The sequence below is a fragment of the Mastigoproctus giganteus genome, chromosome 11 (assembly GCF_048544385.1).
Source record: "Mastigoproctus giganteus isolate SK-2022 chromosome 11, ASM4854438v1, whole genome shotgun sequence".
In the NCBI taxonomy this organism is placed as follows: Eukaryota; Metazoa; Arthropoda; class Arachnida; order Uropygi; family Thelyphonidae; genus Mastigoproctus; species Mastigoproctus giganteus.
The window spans coordinates 14,881,816-14,901,193 of NC_143585.1; the positions used below are offsets into that span (position 1 = coordinate 14,881,816).

General features: G+C 39.2%; 1 long non-coding RNA gene across 1 annotated transcript in view; it reads right to left on the reverse strand.

Moving 5' to 3' along the window:
- Window positions 1–19,135, reverse strand: part of LOC150077734 (uncharacterized) — a 28,428-nt gene extending 9,293 nt beyond the window's left edge. The window contains exon 1 of the long non-coding RNA XR_016547639.1: window positions 18,808–19,135. This is a non-coding gene — a long non-coding RNA (uncharacterized LOC150077734). The remainder of the gene's footprint in view (window positions 1–18,807) is intronic.
- Window positions 19,136–19,378: the final 243 nt, after the last annotated feature.

The window sequence follows — 19,378 nt, forward strand, 5'->3', positions numbered from 1 at the left end:
AGTTGAGCAGATGGGCTGAGGGGTGGCAAATGAAGTTTAACATTGACAAATGTAAAGTACTACATATGGGAAGCAACAACCCCAGAGTGACATATCAACTCTGTGGTACTACACTGACAGTGGTAGAGAACGAAAAGGACCTGGGGATACTTGTGTAGGCAGATATGAAGTTTTCTGAGCAGTGCAGACGGTCTGCAAGAGTAGCTCATGGTGTCTTGTCAATGATATACAGGAATTTTTCTAGAACGGATAAGGAGATGATTATCCCCTGATATAAGGCAATGGTCAGGCCACACCTTGAGTACTGTATACAGGTCTGGAAGCCTCATTTTAAGAAGGATGTAGAGCTGCTGGAACGAGTACAGAGAAGGGCAACAAGATTAGTGAATGGAACAAAGGGTTGCTCTTATGAAGAAATGCTTACATTTTGCAAATTACAGTGTCTGGAGACTAGGCACCTGCGGGTGATCTGATTCAGGTGTATAAAGCCTTGAATGACTTGAGCATGCTCAATGCTGATGGAAGTCATCCTCTTGCTCAGAATAATCATTTGAGAAGGCATAAATTCAAATTGAGCAAAGACAGATGCAGGACAGGTGTACGGAAGTTTGCCTTTAGCCAGCGGGTGGTTGGTTGGTGGAACAGACTTCCATCCTTTGTTGTGGAAGTTGATAGCCTAAATAAATTTAAGGCTGAGCTGGACAGGTACTTGGAACGAACGGAGGGGTGAAATGGAAGTGGTTTTTTTTTTGCTGATGCTGTATAAGCTTGCTTTCTTGCATTATATGCCTCTACTAATGCTAATGGTAAGGTGGGGGCCTTTGAGTAAAAAAAAAAATGCAGGAATCTAGGTTGAGGTCACTTGGACATGTGGAACGGAGAAGTGAGGAGTATGTGGCGAAGAGATGTAAAAAGTTGGATGTGATAGGGAAAAGGAAGGGGGGAGACCTAAGCTGAGATGGAAGGACAAGGTGGCAGAGGATTTAAAAGAGTGAGGATGGAGAGAGGAAGCCCAGGATAGGGAGGAATGGAGGAAAATAATTAAGGACGGAAATGCTGACCCTATATAAATGTGGGAAGAAGGCGAAGATAAAGAAGTACTAAGCTATTAAAAATAAGAACATAGCATCTGCAATTGGCTTGAATCCAAATCTCCAGCTTCAAATTGTGCTAAAGCTCACAACAGTTGCAAATAAAGTTATTCATCAAAACAGAGCAGATTTTGAGCAAACTAATAGTATAGAACTTGCTTCTTGTCCAAATAGTAGTCGATCATGTTCACATCTGATGAAAGCTATTGGCTGCAGCTTGTGTCCATCCATACTTCTGACTATCAACACAGTGGTTCTTGTGCATCCTTAGGTAAAGATGACTTATTTAACTTTACTTTTCCTCTAATTCATGCATTAATGATCTTTGTAAATCGCTTGCTCACAGACTACACACATTCCACTCAATTCCTTCTGGCACAAGGGCATCAGAAGAATTAAGAAGTCTCCCAGTCCTAATGGCATTTCTCTGACTCAAATCTGTGCTACAATGCCTGCTCTTGTTTTGTGTCACCTTTTTAAAGTGTCTGAAACACTGGTGTTTTTCCTTTTGCAAGGAAATTTGTTAATATTCATCTAGTTTCTAAGAAGGATGAAAAATCCTTCCTTCTAATTATTGCCCATTAATACTTGTCTACTCTTGAAAGTAATGAAGGAATCCACTAACTGCCAACTTTTACATTAGCTCGAAACGTTCTTCCATCCGAATAATGATCACCAGTATGGATTCTGTTGGTGTCAATCTGCTGTTGATATCTTGGCCCATGTTACTTATTTTTGGACAAATTCAATGGAGAAGTCTGGTGAAACTCAAGAACTTGCCACTGACATTTCCCAGATCATGCTGGGCATAAAGAGCTATGTTATGGTTCGCCTTCTGCTTTTTTGCAAATGGATAGACATTTTTCTCTACAACCACCCCATATAATGGTAAATGGCAGTCTTTAACTTCCACTAATGCTGACATTCCTTATGTTTCAGTTCGTTCTCTCCACTCTTTTCTTCTTGTATATTTATAACCTTCTTCCACTAACTTCAAATCTTGTCTACTGTTTGCTGATTACAGCACATTCCTTACTTGGCATAAACAGTTTCAACTTCTCAAATATTCACAGCCAATTCTATAAATGCTGATCTCTTGGGCAATTCTTTAATGGGACAAAGAAAAGTCGGTTAACTTCAATCATTCTAAAACTCCATCCTGTGTTATTTCTCAAAAATTAATCTATCTCTCTTTCTCTCATGCTCATCTGCCATAACACTTAGAATTTCTAGACAAATCACATTTTTATTAGGTTCACTCTGTACCAAAAAAAAAATAAATAAAATAAATAAAAATTCCACTTCATTCAAAATAGGGTAACCACATTAATTAATTAACCCTCCCTTACTGCCTCCACTCTGTAGAGAGATGTTCAGTTTCTGCTGCATGACTTTTCTACAAATGTTTCCATGGGCACCGTTCTTCTGAACTGGCATTTGTAGTTTTACCACTCATTTAAATATGTGCATAAAACTAGTCAACATTGATTCACTGTCTAGCTCCAGAACTAACTTTTCTTCTTTCTCATTTATCCCTTCTACTGCTGTTCTTTGGGGCGCCTCCGTAGCCAGGTGGGAAGGAGCAGCAGTGCGTAGCACACGCTTCTTGATTAGACCGGGGTTCGAGCCTGTCACCACCAAATACGGAGGATGCGGAAAGGTCAGGGAATGACCACCGCATATCCTGGAGCAATATGGCCTTAGTTGCTAATGCTCCTAAAAACCAAATAACAACAACAGCTGTTCTTTGGAACAAACTTCTTTTGCATTTACTTTAGCATTAGCAGAGGCATATGATGCAAGAAAGCAAGCTTATGCAGCATTAGCCAGAAAAAAAAACTTCCACTTCACCCCTCCATTCATTCGAAATACCTGTCCAGCTGAGCTTTAAATTTATTTAGGCTATCAACTTCCAAAACAAGGGATGGAAGTCTGTTCCACCAACCAACTACCCGCTGGCTAAAGACAAATTTCCGAACATCTATCCTACATCTGTCTTTCCTCAATTTGAATTTATGTCCTCTCAGGTGATTATTCTGAGCAAGAGACAGAATCCCATCAGCACTGAGCATGCTCAAACCATTCAAAGTTTTATACACCTCTATCAGATCACCTCGCCAGCGCCTAGTCTCCAGACACTGTAATTTACAAAACTTAAGCCTTTCTTCGTAAGAGCAACATTTTGTTCCATTCACTAACCTTGTTGCCATTCTCTGTACTCGTTCCAGCAGCTCTACATCCTTCTTGAAACGAGACCTCCAGACCTGTATACAGTACTCAAGGTGTGGCCTGACCATTGCTTTATACAAGGAAATAATCACCTCCTTATCCCTGCTAGAAAAATTCCTGTATATCATTGATTAGACACCATGAGCTACTCTTTCAGCCCGTCTGCACTGCTCAGAGAACTTCATATCTGCCTGCACAATTACCCCCAGGTCCTTTTCATTCTCTACAACTGTCGGTATAGTACCACAGAGTTGATACGTTGCTCTGGGGTTGCCGTTTCCCATATGTAGTACTTTACATTTGTCAATGTTAAACTTCATTTGCCACCTCTCAGCCCATCTGCTCAACCTTTCCAGATCCTGTTGCAGCATCAGTAGTGTCCTTAACAACCCTGCCAACCTTTGTATCATCTGCAAACTTGGACATTAAGCTTGATATACCATCATCAATATTATTTATAAATACAGAAAACAATAATGGCCCGAACACTGAGGGACTCCACTGATAACATTAGTCCACGATGAGCAGTGTCCACTGATTACCACTCTGTCTTCTCCCCCTCAACTATCCCTTTATCCATAGCAGCAATATGCCTCCAATGCCACACTGCTCCAATTTGTGCAGCAGTCTTCCATGTGCAACAGTATCAAAAGCCTTTCTAAGATCCAAGTATATAATATCAAAGTTATTCCCTGCATCCAGTTCTTTTGTGACTGCATCATAGTATTCAATCAAATTAGCATTAGCATTAGTAGAGGCATTTGATGCAAGAAAGCAAGCTTATGCAGCATCAGCCAAAAAAAAAAAAAAAAACCCACTTCCACTTCACCCCTCTGTTCGCTCAAAATACCTGTCCAGCTGAGCCTTAAACTTATTTAGGCTATCAACCTCCACCACAAGGGATGGAAATCTGTTCCACCAACCAACCACCCGCTGGCTAAAGGCAAATTTCCGCACGTCTATCCTACATCTGTCTTTCCTCAATTTGGTCAAATTGGTCAGGCAAGACTTCCCCTTAACAAAACCATGCTGTCTCCGAGCTATAACTGAAGTCTCGTCTAGATGATCCTGCAGTGCTTCTTTAACCAGTGACTCCATTAATTTTCCTGGAATAGAAGTTAAACTCGCAGGTCTATAATTACTTGTGTCAGCCTTTGATCCTCCTTTGCGAATTGCGGTCACATTTGCACATCTCCAGTCTATGGGTACCTCCCATGAGTCCAAGGAAACTCTCATAATTATGGCTAAGGGTTTGCTTACTTCCTTTGCTGCCTCCTTCAATATAACTGGATAGATCCCATCCACCCCAGGTGCCTTTCTTGTGTTTATCTTCAACAATTTCTCCTCCACTTTACTCTCAGTTATTAAAATATTATCTAGCTTACTGCCACAGTTGAATACACCTCTGGCATTCCCCTCGCTGAATAACTCCTCATGTGTGAATGTCGATACAAAATATTCATTTAGTTTATTAGCCACCTGAGCAGGATCATCAACAGTTGAACCATCGATATCAAGTGGACCAATCTGATTCATCCCCTTCCTTCTAGAGTTTACATAAGTAAAGAACTCTTTGCTGTTTTTCTTTGCATCCCTTGACAAAGATTTCTCGTAATCTGCCTTCGCCTGCCTAACCTCCTTTGTAACTTGGTTACAGATCAACTTATATCTATCACAGACTTCTGTGTCACGTGTTAATTTATATGTATCCCAAGCATTTTTCTTCTCTGCCATATGTCTCATTAGTTCATCTGACATCTAGCCAGGTGGGAAGGCGCAGCAGTGCGTAGCACACGCTTCTTGATTACACCGGGGTTCGAGCCCGTCACCACCAAATATGGAGGATGCGGAAAGGTCAGGGAATGACCACCGCATATTCCCGGAGCAATATGGCCTTAGCTGCTAATGCTAAGGCCATATTGGTCCCACTGTATAGAATTTAAATACTGTCTCAGACCATCGTAGTCGCCTTTATGAAAGCAAAACTCTTCCCTTTACCCCTGATAGTAGTTACCTCTGAGTAAATCCCACTTCAGCACACTGTGATCACTGCCACCTAGTGGTTCCTCTATCTGCAGATTCTTAATGCATGAAGAATCACTACTGATAATCAAATCAAGAGTATTACTCCCTATAGTTGCCTTCCGAACATGCTGATGTAGAAACCAATCATCCAATAAATCCTCAAAAGCCTTGCTAGTGTGTGAGTGACCAACCCACAAATTCCAGTGAATATCTGGGAAATTAAAATCCCCCATTATAAGACTCTGATTTACTGGCCCACTCTCTGTACAGTTTCTTATTATACTCATCACAGTTATTAGGCCTATACCACACTCCTACTTCCAATTTTGCTTTCCCAGTGCTTATGTCACACCAAAGTGACTCGAAACTGCAATGTCCAGCGATGTCGACTGGCTTCACTTCCTTGGATTTTATGTGTTTCTTAACTAATAGCATAACCTCTCCTCCCTTTCTATCTTGTCTATCCTTTCTGTACACATTGTACTCCCCAAATTCCAGTGCTGCATTCCTCATATCTGTCTGACATCACATCTCTGATATCCCAACAATATCCACCTTTGATGCTTTGAGCAATACCTGAAATTCATCAAATTTATTTACCAAACTCCTAGCATTGGTGTACATGCAAGTATATAAATGCACCTGTTCTTTTTCTTACCTACCCTAACACAACCCATGTGTTTACTTGTACCGCAACGACTCCCAGCAGTCTCTGAAATATCCTGAATCTTGTTTTCCAGGCTTTTGCTCATTCCAATAGAAGCAGTGCAAGAATCACTTTCACCTCTGCCAGTGGCTACTGTTAATCTATTAGTTCTTGAATCCCCCCCAAGCTAGCAGTTTTCCAACCCACCTAACACTGCTTCGATAGCATCAGCAAATATTATTGCATCTTTTCTATTTAAGTGTATCCCTTTGTACTTGTTAACAGCAGTCCCTTCTGTTAACAAGTACAAAGCAGGCTGAAAAAAAAATTCTACCCCTTGAGCCTTGCACAATCTTTCCAGGGTCGAATTGATCGACTAGGCTCTCATCATATACTCCTTCCTATCGTGTCTGGGCAGAATTGCAGACCCTTTCAAATTCAACCCTAATTCACAGCTTTTTTTCAACAGTGACCTGTACTTGTTAAGTAATTCTGCCGGTCTCCTACTCTTAATATCATTAATGCCAACGTGTCATTTTGTGTCCTTAAAAGATGATATCCACTCTACAACGTCATCAAACTTTGCCCCTGGCACACATACACTGGTCCACCTATCCTTTTAATGCAGAACTTTTAACTTCTCAAAATTTACAGTCTACAGAAATTCATGTTGAAAGGCAACTAGTATCTCTAGTGTCCTCAGCTTTAAACCAATATACAGTTCAAAAGTACCACAGGTTCTTATACCTTTTATGTTTAGAGTTATCATAAAAAAAAATAATAATAAATAAATAAAATAAGGGAAACCTAACATAAGCTACAAAAGATTTTTTAAGTTTTCTATCAGAAAACTAAAAGAATGAATAAATGAATGAATCTATTTATTTCTAGAGAAGTCACTTTCTGAATATGCATTACTGTGGGCCAAAGCTAAAACCAGTTTTACAACTTACACTGAAATTAGTTTTGTGTTAACGAAATTGCACAGAAGGAATCCACTCTACCAATTTTAACTGGTAAATTCTGAAAGGTTTCTTTCAGTTCCTTGTTAGTCTATTACTGAAGAGTGCATTAAACTGACAAATAGTCTTATCATCGAAAGGAGCTTTGATTCTTTTCTCAAGTTCCTGGGTTAATGCCTCCATACCAAGACCACAGCTAGCTGGAGATTTGAGTAATATGGTGTGGTACCAAGTGGATAGTGACTGTGCCTCTTACAAAATTGCATTTTAGAGGACACTACTCAATCAACTTCTGCATTAATCGCAAAAATTCTCTGTAGTTATATAAGAAGACTAACTTGTCCTTTTCAAGCACACTGCTATCTTCTAAAGAATTTTAGGCACCACTTCATATATTAACTCTGGATATAGATACCAGGTTATCAACCTAAAATGTCAAATGCACTAACCTGAGATGCAGATTGACTTTGGGTTTATGCAGTGAAGAGAGAAACTTTAGAACAACTGAGGTTGACATACAATCTATTTGTTTTGTTCACAAGTTTCTTTCTTTAAATCTGCTCATTATGTCTCTTAAAAGAGCTTCAATTAGTCACATTGAAAGAGAAACTGATTTTGGAGTTTAAGATGTTCTCAAAAAATTACTCATATAAAGAAGAAACTGTCATAAAAAAAAAAGGAGCTTCCATAGCAACCAACTTCTTTAATTTTAAATTTGTTCCATTGTTTATGACATCTGAGAAAGACTAAACTCAGGTCTACCAGTGACATTTACAAAATCTGTTAACACACAAGTGAACAGAACTGGTTAATCTGCACTGGGACTTTAAAGATCATAATGAAATACACCAGGGAAGACAAAGTCCACTGCTTGCAAGATGTAATAGTTTTCGATCATTATCATTAAAAACAAGCTCCTTAACCAATTCACTGAAATCTGAACCATATTTTGTAGTGGAAAAGAGGACCATGCTTCTAAGAATTTGTCAAGCATATCCTTAGCCATAGTTTTGCACAAAATGGCAAAAGTAAGATGAAGACTTGCATTGTTCTCACCTTCATTCTTGTATTTTAGGATAATGTCCATTTGCTCACACTTAGCTACTTTAAGTGACTCTTCAAAACACCACAAAAGAACATAATAAAATGTTATCTATTTCATTTCATATAAAGTAAGAAACCAATCCATATAATAGTAAATACAAGCTTTAGTGGGATAAAGGATAAGTTATTGTGCTGTCATGCTGTTTTTAAATATTCTTCTAAATATTTTTCTCTCCTTCCTAAAAACTGAATAACATGTTCCATAGCATTCTTAATGTCCACAAAATCTCTGATGGTTGGACATTTTCACAAATAATAGAATTGTGGATAGATGAAAATTTTATACTACATGAGTAAATTTATTTCTTCTTCATTAAACATTCCACCAGAAGCAAAACAAACCTTTGGAGACATACAGCCTGGTGCCACATAATTTTTCATTATGAGTTGCACTTTTGGAATGGCAAATAACTGTTTAATAGGCCATATTACTAAGTTCAAATACTTTTTGTTGCAGATCTTAGATTTTGCTTTTGTATTGTCACTCACCTCTAACTACCATTCTGAATTCACATGTGGAACTGATCCATATGCGATTAAATTGAACTTGGTAAGCTACCATGTTCTTAAGAAAGAACTATAACGAGTTTCTTAAATACTATCCATAACAAAAAAGTAAGAATTAGTAAACTCGACAAATGGGTCTCTCCGAAGTAAAAATTTTTTATTTATTTTTTTTGGGAAAAACCTCAAGATGCAAGATTTTACACTTCGGGAACCGCAACTTCAAAATAACTTATACACTTAGCAAGGTCAAACTACAAACAGCAAAAGAAGAAAGGAATTTTGGAGTTACAATACAGCATGAAGTTCTCCAAGCAGCAAGGATGGCTCATGGTGTCCTATTGATGATTTACTGACAGAGCATCAACGGCTGGGGAGGTCATTATCCACACTGTATGAGACAACTGTTAGATCACATTGCGAATATTATGTTAAAGTTCGGAGACTACACCTAAAAAAAAAAAAAAAAAAACACTGACCATTTTTAAAGGGTCCATAGATAGGCAGTCTACCTGATGAGATCAGCAGAAAGGATGTTGTTGTGGTTATTTGGTTTTTAGGAGCAATAGCAACTAAGGCCATATTGCTCTAGGAATATGCGGTGGTCATTCCCTGACCTTTCCATATCCTCCATATTAGGTGGTGATGGACTCGAACCCCGGTCTTATCAAGAAGAATGTGCTACGCACTGCGGCTCCTTCCCACCTGGCTACAGAGGTTCCAGAAAGGATGTACATATGAGGAAAGGCTTCAGAAGACTTTCAATACGTCAGCTATGGCGCTCGAAAACTAGACATCTTAGAGGAGATCTAATTGTTTTGTAATTTGTTATTTTGGTTTTTAGGAGCATTAGCAACTAAGGCCATATTGCTCCGGGGATATGCGGTGGTCATTCCCTGACCTTTCCGCATCCTTCGCATTTGGTGGGCACGGTCTCGAACCCCGGTCTAATCAAGAAGCATGTGTTACGCACTGCTGCTCCTGCCCACTTGGCTATGGAGGCGTTGATCTAATTGTATAAGGCTCTGAGAGATGAAAGTAAAATGAATGAGAATAGAATTTTCATTGTTATATATGATTCCAGAACCACAAGGCATAAATTCAAGTGATGGGGATAGAATTTAGGGTGAATTTGTAGGAAGTTTTCTTTTAGCCATAGAGCTGCTAATTACTGGAACAAGTTTCCTCCGCAGCTGGTTGAGCCCAACAGCTCGTGGAAATTCAAAGGCCAGCTAGATGGACACTTACGTGGGGATTGAGTCAAACAGAAAATTTATTTTATTTTTATCTATTATTGTTTTTGGTTTTAATTAAATTTTTTAATAATTATATTTATTATTTATTTTTCTGGCTGGTGCAGCAAAAGCATAAAGCTTTCTTGTCCCATAAGAATGTTAGTAATAAAAAAAATCTAATAAATAAACAAAAAATTTACCACACTTGGCACTCATGTGCAGTAAGTCTTATTTTTGGTTACCACATGACAAAAAATAAGACTAATACTAACCATTTCTAAGAGATGAGAAGATACCAAACCTTTTACATTATTTAACAGCAATGACTGAGAACAGATCAGATTTTTAGTATTAGCATTATTATAGGTATATGATGCAAGAAAGCAGGCTTATACAGCATCAGCCAAAAAAAAAAAAAAAAAAAAAAAACAATCCCATTTCACCCATCCATTCATTCCAAATGTTTGACTAGTTCTGCCTTGAATTTATTTAAGCTTTCAACTTCACGATAACAGATGGATGTTTGTTCCAGCAATCAACTACACGCTGCCTAAAGGAAAATTTCTGCACATCTATTCAACAACTCTATTCGATCACCTCGCAAGTACCTTGTCTCCAGAAGCTGCAATTTTCAGAACTTAAGCCTTTATTCTTAACGGCATCCCTTCGTTCCCCACGCCAGTCTTGTTGCCCTTCTCTGTACTTGTTCTAGCAAATCTACATCCTTCCTAAAATTGGGCTTCCAGACCTGTACGCAGTACTCAAGGCATGGCCTGACACTGCCTTATACAAGGGGATAATCACCTGCTTATCCCTGCTCACAAATTCCTGTATATCATTGACAAGAACCCATGATCTACTCTGGCAGCCTGTCTGCACTTCTCAGAAAACTTCATATCTCACTGCACAATGAAGCAACAGTCCATGAAGCACTAAAACTATTAAACTGTGCAGTTTTATTGTCAAGAAGATCAGCATCCAGTGAGTACATCATTGTGTGTTAATTTTTTGATAGCGGCATGCCACAGAATGTCTTCGTCAGTGTCATATCCAAGCAGTGTCGAATCCGGTATGAAGGGCAGCTTGACCTTCATAGCGGATTCGACACTGCTTGGACATGACACTGACGAAGACATTCTGCGGCTTTGCTGCCAACATGCCATTGGCGATCTGAACTGGGTACGCTAACCTGGTTCCCTTTAAAACCCCATCCCCAGGCAGGAAGGGGGGAGCGGATCTCTGTCTCCTCTCCTCCCTGCCTACCGCCCATACTTCGCCTGGTGGGGCTCGTCTGCACTGACCTCTTTGGGGATGCCTAATCTTTCATCCCTATTTTTCTATCTGTTTTCCCCCAGTCTTCAGTCTCCCCCCTCTCTCACTAAATCGACCAAGGTACACCCTTAACAATGCCGCCAAATTCTAATCAACGTCTAAATTCCACCGGTTTCGTCTAAATCTCTAAGACAACAAACACCATTAGCTTTTATCTAGCGTATAGCCTCACGTCTAAATTTAATAACATCAAAATCTTGCCCGACCTATTAGGCCTTTAACACATCTCTTTAGCGTTCAACCCCAACTAGCAATTTCGTAACAGCAATCCCATTAAGCACTAAGGGGAAATGCGTAAATTTTTTTTTTTTTTTTTTTTAAGGTCCCAGCCACCGAAATCCCAGGAAACTAGGTGGCAGGACCTGCCAGAGCAATTTGTTGTGATACTGGATACGCCCGGCTAGCCTCCACGTGGCGGGGTATGGGCAACATCAGGCCCCACTAGGGGCCTGGCGGCCAATAAGCCGGTCAAAACAATGGGCAAAACATATCACACTGCACAGACACGGCCAACACACTTTCAACTCTCTAGCTTGACAGTGTACTGTCCTCAATACAGCGAAACACACACGGAGTTGGAAGAAATCCCAGTTGCCATTTGACACGAACATACCTTATACCTGCACAATCACCCCCAGGTCTCTTTCATTCTCCACTACCCTGAGTGTGACACCACCCAGTTGGTTTTTTTTTTATTTTTTTTTATGTGAACCCCAAACACGAGAGGTATTAGAACCTATAGTACTTAGTACCGTGCTTGGGTTGGAGGTTGAGAAGATGAAAGAAGATATTTGTTGACATTGGACTTGAACTTCTGTAGATTGTAATTTTCAGGAAATACATATGAAGGAAGGTTGTTCCAGAAAACGGCAGTTGAATGAATAAATGAGGAAGAAGAAAAGTTGGTTCTGTGGGTTTAAAGTTGGACAGTAACTGGATGTTGGCTGGTGGCGGCACGTGTTCGGACTGTTTTGAAAGAGACAGCGGGAATTATAGAAGCCAATTCAGAAGAACAGTGCCCATGGTTTGTTTGTTGTTGTTTGTTATTTGGTTTTTAGGAGCATTAGCAACTAAGGCCATATTGCTCCGGGGATATGCGGTGGTCATTCCCTGACCTTTCCGCATCCTCCGTATTTGGTGGTAACGGGCTCGAACCCCGGTCTAATCAAGAAGCGTGTGCTACGCACTGCTGCTCCTTCCCACCTGGCTACGGAGGCGCCAGTGCCCATGGAAGTATCTGTAGAAGAGGCATGCAGTAGGAACAGTACGTCTATGAGAAAGCAAGTGGAGACACTCTGTTAGAGTTGAATCATTAATTAACCTAGCTGCCCTCTTCTGAGTGGAATCAAGAAGCCTGAGAGAGGTTTTGGGGGCACCACCCCAGATGTGGGAACAATATTCCATGGCAGGGCGGATTTGCGATTTATACAGAGTGAGCAGCTGTTTGGAAGAAAAGTAATGCAGAGAGCGAAAGAGAAAATCAAGTTTTTTTTAGATGCAGAGGAAGCAGTATTTGTAATGTGCTCATGCCAAGAGAGATTAGAAGTTAGGGTAATCCCCAAAAGAGATATAATATTTTGCCTAGAAATCGGAGTGTCACTAAAGATAAGCATAGGAGCAGAAGAATCCTTTTTTGCGAGATATAAGACAAGACTGAGTTTTAGAAGGGTTGAAATCAACTAAGTTGTCTTTGCCCCACTGGAGAATTACCTGAAGATCGGCATTTAAGGAATTGGTAGCAGATTTTCGAGAAGTTGAAACTGATTGAGCAGGACAAGGTTTCTCAAAATGGAAAGTGGAATGCAATGTGCTATCATCAGCAAAACTATGGATAGGATTTCCAGTCAATGGAAGAAGGTCATTAATATACAAGAGGAAAAGAGTGGGGGAAAGAACTGAACCTTGGGGCAAACCATAAGATGGAAGCTTGTTTAGAAGACCTTTATGCCAAACACGATCAAAAGCCTTTGAGATGTCAAGAGCAACTACCTGTGTTTCACCGAACCTTTCCATTGCATTAGTCCATAAATGGGTAACATAAGCCAGAATATCACCAGTGGATCGACACTGACGGAATCCATACTGGCGATCGTTGATCAGACGGAAGGTTTCTAGGTAGTTTAAGAGTTGGCGGTTAATTGATTTCTCCATTAATTTAGAAAGAGTAGAAGTAATTGCAATGGGACGATAATTGGATGGGAGGGATTTGTCACTCTTTTTAGGAACTGGCTGGATATGAGCAAATTTCCAAGCAGAAGGAAAAACCCCTTTGGAATAAGAAAGTGAAAAAAGGCGGCAAAGAATAGGAGGAAGTTCAGGAGCACAGGTTTTGAGAACAAGTGGAGAAATACCATCGGGACCTGGAGCTTTCTTAGCATCAAGATTCATCAAAATCCTTCTGATATCCTTTTGACGGAAGACCACAGGAGGCGCTGAATGGAGTGTGTTGGGAATGGTGGGAGGTGTTTTACCAAGATCATTAGTACATGAGCTGGAAGAAAAATGGTATGCTAGCAGGTCAGCTTTATCCTTGGCTGAAGTGACAACAGAACCATCTGGTTTGGACAAAGGTGGGAGCAGAGATGGGCAAAAGTTGCGGCCAATAGCTTTGGCAAGAGACCAGAATGCTCGGCTACCATTAGGGCAAGAAGCAAGTTTTCTACTCTTAGCCTGTTCAAACTCTAGTTTGGACTGATCAATAACTGCTTTACAATTGTTGCGAGCTTTGGTGTAGGCAGAAAATGACACTGAAGAATTAGAAACAAGCCAATCACGATATGCAACATTCTTCTCTTGAAGAGACTTAGCACATTTATTGGAAAACCAAGGTTTAGATAAAGGACGAGATTTTAAAGTGGAGTGTGGGATAAAGGATTCCATTCCTGCAAGAATAATTTTACTGACACGATCTGGGCAAACGTTGACATCAGAAGTTTTGAAACAGTAATCCGACCAAGGAAAAGAAGAAAAGAAGTCTCGCAGGTCATCCCATTTTGCATTCTTGTAATGCCAAACAACACAAGGTTGGGAATAGCCATGAGTTAAAGGTTCCATTGGAGAAGAGACAATCACCCAGTTGTGATCTGAAGTGCCTAAAGGACCTCTCACTTCGACCGTGTACTTAGAAAGGTTGTTTGTGAGAAAAAGATCAAGCGTATGGGCTGTATGATTAGGATTGTCTGGTATTCTTGTAGGTAAATGAACAATCTGTGCTAGGTCATTAGTAATTGCAAGAGCCTCAGCATCTCGACCTGCTGGGTAGGTGTGACTAGAAAATGGAAGCCAGCTGGAGTTGTGAACATTAAAATCACCAAGCAAAATTACCTCACTGTTAGGAAAGTTGGACTGGAGAAAGTCAAGTTGGAAAGAGAGGAAGTCAAAGGGCTCCAAGTGATTAGTGGAGTTGGGAGCACGGTAGAGACAACAGATGAATTTGACACAATGAGGTAGAGAGATTTTAAGCCAGAGAAGATTCCAAATTGCCAAGTTTCTGACAGGAAATATCAGAACGGACATATGCACAAGTACCACCTTTGAGGCGCCTCCGTAGCCAGGTGGGAAGGAGCAGCAGTGTGTAGCACACGCTTCTTGATTAAACCGGGGTTCGAGCCCGTCACCACCAAATACGGAGGATGCGGAAAGGTCAGGGAATGACCACCGCATAACCCGGAGCAATATGGCCTTAGTTGCTAATGCTCCTTAAAAAAAAAAAAAAAAAACCAACCACCTTTGAGGCGAAAGGAATCATACAGCGAATAATTTGGGCATCTGAGATGAGCAGTAGTTGAATCAACCGATAACTGAGATTCTGTCAGAAAAAGTACATGGGGATTGGCAGACTGCAAGTGGAAATGGACATCGTTGAGATTAGAATTGAGACCACGTATATTTGTGAAATGAATTAGGAAGTGCTTGGGAGGTTTAGATCTTTTCGCAGATAAGCTTGCTCTATTAGTTTGACAACTCATGGTGTATTCAATGGTAAGAAAAAAATGGGTGGGACATGCTGTATGAAGTAATGAAATTTTTGGATATGGCGCACACGTGGTAAGAATATACCCAGATCTTTGACATAACGTGGCCTCAACAATGCTCCCCGCATACACACTACTCTGACTCCCTCCAGTTACTATCTGGCAGAGTAGAGGTAGCAAGATTATACACTAGCTGATCCAGAAGCCTCCTAGAGAGTTACCAATAGGTTCGGTCCGGTGTACTAACTAGCGGCCGGCCTGCGAACACCGTTTTAGAGCTGCACCCTTGAAATGTAAGGAATATTGGATCTCGCCACGACGCTCATCATAACCTCAAAAGTCATCAATCATACTGCATGATGGAAGAGATAGGGAAGGGTTGACAGGGAAGGGGATTGATAGGGAAGAGATAGGCAAGAAGTTGGTACATTTCTCTGGGATTACTGCTACCCATATGCAGTAGTTTGCATTTGTCAGTTAAACTTCAGCTGCACCTTCTCAGCCAATCTGCTCAAACTTTTCCAGATCCTGTTTCAGCAGCATACTGTCATCACTGTTATTATCATCCTCCCAACCTTTGTATCATCTGCAAACTTTGACACCATCAATATCATTGATAAATATAAAAAACAACAATGGGTCCAACACCGAACCCTGGGTACACCACTAATAAAATTAGTTCACAAAGAGCAGTATCCATTGATTAACACTCTGTCTTCTCCCACTCAACCATCCTTTTATCCATTGTAGCAACTTGCCCTTAATGCCGTACTGCTCCAATTTATACAGAAGTCTTCCATGTGCAACAGTATCAAAAGCTTTCTGAAATCCAAGTATATGATATCAAAATTATTTTTTGTATCCAGTTCCTTTGTGATTACTTCATAGTATTGGCCGCCTCCGTAGCCAGGTGAGAAGGAACAGCAGTGCGTAGCATACGCTTCTTGATTAGTCCGGGGTTCGAGCCCATCACCACCAAATACGGAGGATGCAGAAAGGTCAGGAAATGACCACCGCATATCCCGGAGCAATATGGCCTTAGTTGCTAATGCTCCTAAAAACCAAACAACAACAACAACTTCATAGTATCCAATAAAACTGGTCAGACAAGAATTCCCCTTAACAAACCCATGCTGTGTCTGAATTATTACTGCAGTCATGTCTAGATGATGCTGTAATGCTTCTTTAACTAGTGACTCCATTATTTTTCCTGGAACAGAAGTCATTCGAACAGGTCTGTAAATACTCGTGTCACCCTTTAATTCCCCTTTGCGAATTGGAGATATATTTGCACATCTCCAGTCTGCAGTGACTTCCGCTGAGTCCAAGGATGCTCTCATAATTATGGCCAAGGGTTTGCTTACTTTGCCAACTCCTTTAATATAACTCCATAGATCCCATCCACCCCAGGTGCCTTTATGATGTTCAACTTCAACAATTTCTCCTCCACTTTGCTCTCAGTTACTACAAAATCGTTTAACTCCCTATTATAGTTTGATAAACATCTAGCCCTCTCCTCTTTGAATGACTCCTCATGTGTGAATGTAGATGCAAAATCTTTAGTCTGGCAGCTATCTGAGAATGATCATCTACAGTCGAACCACTGATACCAAGTGGACCAATCTGATTAAGCCCCTTCCTTTTAGAGTTTATATAAGTAAAGAAATATTTTCTCTTTTTCTTTGCATCCATTGCCAAAGGTTTCTCATAATTAGCCTACTTTTCCTTTGATTTCCCTGAGATTTTAAAAATTTTAAAATTGCCTGCGTTTTCATGGTAAATGGGAACCTTGCACGAGTTGCATAGCATATGACAAATGCTATCATCATTATAGTTTTTTTTTCAATATTATTTCTTTTAATAATAAGTCTTGGGGTGGGACAAAATCCACCTATATACCAGTCCTCATCAACTTTTCTAAATGATGATACAGCATATAATATTTTTGTTTCAATTTACTATGAATTATGAGCAGTTTTTAACTGTTTGGCATCTAACTAATTCCACATTACTGGAAGACTTCATTTTACTTTTGTACATTCAAACTAATTCCTAATAATGGAATTAGTTGTATTGTACAAAAATTTTCCAACCAGCAACATTAATTAAAGCATACTCCCGAACACGTGTATATCTTTGCATTGACACCAGTTGTGTATTTTTGTAGGAACTAGATTTACATTTGTTGCCTGTAAAGAAAAAATATAAAACAAGAATTTCAGGATATTTTATTTTTTTTTATATTATTATTATTAGCCATATGGTGCAAGGTAGCCTGAGGCTTATGCTGCACCAGCCAAAAAAAAAAAAAAAAAAAAAAAAAATCCTTGTGTTTATCTGCTAGAATTTAAACAGTTTAATGAACACAGTGGTCCTAATGCTCACAGTAGAATCTCTGCCCTCACTACAAGTTGCACTGTTCAAGTACTTTTAAATGATGGTATCCAAAAGTTCATATGCTATTTGTCAAACGAAAAACTGAAAATGAAACAAATGCATATAACAGAACTATTTAAAAAACATAGAGAACAAGAGATTAACAATAACTTTAATATAAAAATAAGAAATTAATAATAAAATTAAGGAATATTTAAGTATTAAATAAATCTGCCAAATGGCTGATTAACCTTTTGTCAATGCCCTTTGTTTTAATCCCCAGGGGCTCATATCTGGTGAGTATGGGCTTGGCACACCAGGGTCCTGAGCTGGATATCATCATTCTTCACTTTCTTGGTGATTTTTGCTCTCTCTCTCTCTCAGGGTAACTCAGAAATTTTTTTTGTCTGGTACGGCTCAAGCTTCCTTGTACCATATCCCTAATAATAATAAAGTAGTGAAACACTAAGGCACTTCATGGTGATAACAAAGTTCATTGTGCTGTGAGAATTAAAATCCTATCAGCAAAAAAAAAAAAAAAAAAAAAGCACAAGAGAATGAGTCTCCTCATTTTTCACAATTCTGAAAATGCCACCAGCATAAGTTTCTTTTTAAGACAAAATCAGAATCAAATAGACACCATATGGGCCTTTGTTCCATTCAGAGGTGTGAATGACCTGACATTTACTTCATTTTTGGTTTTGCTAGTTTCATATATTAAAAAAAAAAAAAAAAAAAAAAAGGTAAAAACATTCACTACTACTGAATTATTTTTTTGACATATGTTTATTTTCATTTTATTATTTTATTTTTTTTTTGTTTAAAAAACAGTTTTCACAATTTGCAAAAATATAATTTTGAGCTCATCCAATTACACACTCCATTCTTTGCCAACACATGTCAATAGCAAACACCGATCATTTCTATGTAATGAAACCTATATACATTCCCTTTATGCTCTTAAAACTTGAGAGATCACTTCTAGAACTCATATACTATTCCACATCACAAGCTCTTTGGGTTGTCTTTTAAGAGAATCATATCTTTTTCTCTTTGTATGTATGTATATATGTCCATGAAATTACAGATCGGAGGAAGGTGTCCTCTGAATCATCAGTGTACGATAACTATTTGGTTTCGGCATCACGATATATACAGAAACTAAATATGTTTATGAATTCTGTTAGCTGTGCCCAATGAATATGTGGCATACCTAAATTATGGTTTCTGTTAGGTAACAAAAAAATTTCAGCCAGATTTAGAGAAAATGTCAAGGGAAATTCTATGTGTACCATAAACAACATAGCGTAACCAAGTAAACATTCTTACCACGTCTTCTTCTTCTTCAAAATACATTAACATTGTGAACTAAACGTTTAATAAATTCCTGTCTATATAAATTTGCAACGATTGGGTACCAAAATTATTTTTTTAAATTACAACTTCATAAACACTATATATTACGAGTACACACAAGCAAACCAGTACTTAGGCTTGAAGATTACTGTAACTGCTGCGATACACAAAAACACAAACATTGGTACATTTATGGGTTAGATAATGGGAGATCTTTTAGATGAAATCAGTGTCATTTATAACAGTATCATTAAGCTATCCGTGAAACCAGATGATATCCAATCAACTAAAAACCCTACTAAACAGTTCCAAAACGAAACCCAGTTAAATCGCCATTATTATATTACATAACATACTCTCTCAATCTGTCATACAAGCCCAAAATGGAACAGGTAGCCCAAGCGCAGCCAACTAGATAATGAACGCGTTCATACAAAATAAAAATAATTACCATTATTACAGCATAATAAAAAGTACATTAAGACTGTCCCATTCTAAAAGGCAATGGCTATGCTGTGTCATGAATACTTCAAAAAGGTCTGGA